The sequence below is a fragment of the Zea mays genome, chromosome 1 (genome assembly GCF_902167145.1).
Source record: "Zea mays cultivar B73 chromosome 1, Zm-B73-REFERENCE-NAM-5.0, whole genome shotgun sequence".
In the NCBI taxonomy this organism is placed as follows: Eukaryota; Viridiplantae; Streptophyta; class Magnoliopsida; order Poales; family Poaceae; genus Zea; species Zea mays.
In genome coordinates, this window is record NC_050096.1 from 160,512,820 (window position 1) to 160,515,647 (window position 2,828).

At 45.5% G+C, this 2,828-nt stretch overlaps 1 long non-coding RNA gene across 4 annotated transcripts; it reads right to left on the minus strand.

The window, feature by feature from the left end:
- Window positions 1–1,272: 1,272 nt before the first annotated feature.
- On the minus strand, window positions 1,273–2,524 carry LOC103640092 (uncharacterized). 4 transcript variants are annotated; one of them, XR_559604.4, is made up of 3 exons: window positions 2,252–2,524; window positions 1,987–2,166; window positions 1,273–1,583 (listed from the first exon to the last, which is right to left on the minus strand). It is a non-coding gene; the product is annotated as an uncharacterized lncRNA (long non-coding RNA). The 4 variants fall into 4 exon arrangements; XR_002266233.3 differs by having other exon boundaries at window positions 1,880–2,166; XR_559605.3 differs by having other exon boundaries at window positions 1,699–2,166; window positions 2,252–2,523.
- Window positions 2,525–2,828: the final 304 nt, after the last annotated feature.

Sequence of the window (2,828 nt, forward strand, 5' to 3'; positions counted from 1 at the left end):
AAACCCTAGCACCAACCCTAATCAAGCTATCTAAGTAGAGATAAAGAAAAAGGTAAAAGACCATGAAAAGTATAAAATCATGGCTTAGGCCAAATATAAACATTGAAATATACTAAATAAACTACAATAAAGATTATGGAAGCTTGGCCAAAATAGTTTAATAAAAACTCCAAACAAGCTTCTCAAATGAGGGTTCAATAGGGATTTCTGAAATTCAGAATTCTGAGTTTCAGCCCTTGAGCCAAAGACCGAGCGTGTTCACCTTGATCCCTAGCTCAAATCCTAATGCCCCCATTGACAAAAATGTGCCTAACTAACCCCTCTACCTCATATCAGAAGATGGCATCGGGACGCGTGATCTGGACACGTCAAACCCAGGATCTTCTCTCTGTGCGCGACAGTGAGACAAACCCGATTTCTCCCCTCTCTATCTCTTGATCCAGTCAGCAAAACCTGCAAGCCTCGACACACAAACGACAAAGGAATGTTAGGGAAAGAGATCTCTCAACAGGATCATGGCCATAATCTCAAAGATTTGGAGCCAACCCGCGCTTGAACTTGACCTCTCTCTGTGCTGCCTCGTGCTCAACGCTGTGCCAGGCGCCAGAGCGCGCACTGGCGTTCACCCGCGCACGCCCCGAGCACTTGTCAGAGCCTCGCCCTCGACCGTGCCTGCCCACGCCTATAAAGCCTCCCCGGGCACACCTCACCTCACCCCGTGCTCACCTTCGCCGGCCAGACGCCCCTCCTTAGCTCCGGCGAGCTCTCTTCCGCCTGCCATTGCCACCCGAGCCTCGGCCACTGTGGCCAGCCCACTCCGGTTGCTTCCAAGCCGCGCCAGCCGCTCGGTTAGCTTCGCCAGTAGCTTGTGAAGCTTCCCAAGCTCTCGGACCCGGCAGAACTTCATCGGAGAACCAAGATTCACTACACGACGGTTCACTTACAGCAACCTACGGTTGGTTGCTAAAACGGCCTTCAGCGACCTACGGTTGGTCGCTAAAAATTTATAGCGACCCATAAGGATGGTCGCTGTAAGTGCCGTCGCTAAAGGCTTTAGCGACCGACATCTTTTTAGCGACCGACCGTCCATTGCTAATATTGTATATTTAGCGACCAACCGTGGGTTGCTGTATTATAGATTTAGCAACCAACCGTAAGTCGTCATACTATACATTTAGCAACCAACAGAAAGTCGTCATTTTTATAGTTGTTATTAATAATAATATACATTTAATTAAGCACCACAAATCACAATTTTTTATACACAAATCATAAAGACACACAGTTAATCGGTATACCATAGTCATAGATCCATCACATAAACACAAAAGCAACACAATTATATATTCACAAAAGCATCACAATTATAATATCATTCACAACTAGATCATTTACAGATAGCTAGCTAGATCATCATGTTTAGAGTGTGAAGCTTCAGCAAAGTGCCTTGTAGATTTTGGTGAGTTTGCACCTTGCATCTAATGAAATATTTGATCATCCTCATCATCTAATTCCTCATCTTCAGAAGCACAATATTCTTCATTGTCTTACTCATCCTCGGTAGCAAACTTGTTCCTCATCACCTTAAGAAACACAATTTCATAGCATAGTAAATTTTAGAGCTCTAAAAATTTAAAGAACTTCAAAAATAAACTCTAAAATTTTAGTGTGAGATATAAGCTATAATTTAAAGCTAACTTTAGAGGGAAATCCAAATAAGCATGGAGACATTCAGCTGGCATCTTCCGATATACATTCCATGGCTTCATCTGAACTCGCCAAGAGGACGGCTAAACGATAGAATAACCCCAGGAGACGACCCTCCATCCAACAACCGCAGATTATTGATAGGAATGGCAGCAATGGCTTGTGTGCGTACATGCAACATATAATGCAGTGCAACTAACAGCACATGTGCACGCATGTCACGAGGAGCAGCTGGCTGTTATGGAGTTGAGAGGTTGTGGAGCCTCGGCCGGCCTTGACCTTGGGGTTGGACACGCAGCGGCAAGCTGGACTGCTCGCCGACACGTCCGTCCAGCCGCAGCATTGTTGTCACGCGGCACGACGGCTTCCTCTCCTCTCCAATAGTCCAATCAGGACGCCGTCGGTAGCCGCAGCCGCAGCGTAGACACAACGACCCTGCCCGTTTGCAGCCTACGGCGGCTGACGACCGAGCAGATACTTAGCAGATATACAAAGAAACATAGATAGATAGGCAGGTCAGGCAAGAGAGCTGCAAAGAACATACGCAGGCATGTGGGAGACGGATCATATGGATGATTGGCATGGTGGCGCATGTGCCGTCAGTCACCTACTGATGATGGAGCGCTGCACTGGTTCCTGGGCGTGGTCGGCTGGAGCGCGCGTAGGATGCAGGTGCAAGGAGCTGCAGGGGCGCTCTGCTGCAGGAAGTCCTGGCAAGTGGCGGCGGCCAGAGAAGAGCAAGGGGAGGAGAGAAGAGGGAGAAAGAGTGGAGGCATCCTGGCGGCGGCTGCCAGAAAGAGTGGCGCGTGCTAGATTTAGGTGGCGGGCGGTTAGGGTTAAGGGAGTGTGGCTGGGCCTTAATGGGCCGATTTGGTTAGGTTTTGTTTTTTTCTTTTTTTATTTTCTTTTCTAAATTTAAAATACTTATTAAATAACCCTGAAATTCATAGTAATTAAATCAAAATTATTTATAAATAAAATATTAATTTTTGGGCTAATAATTATTATATTTTTTATTTATTAGGATTTTCATTTAAGAAGAAATGTTATTCAATAACAAAAATCAATCATGCACAATAAAAAATTATTCCAAATGCAAATACATAACAAACACTTAAAAG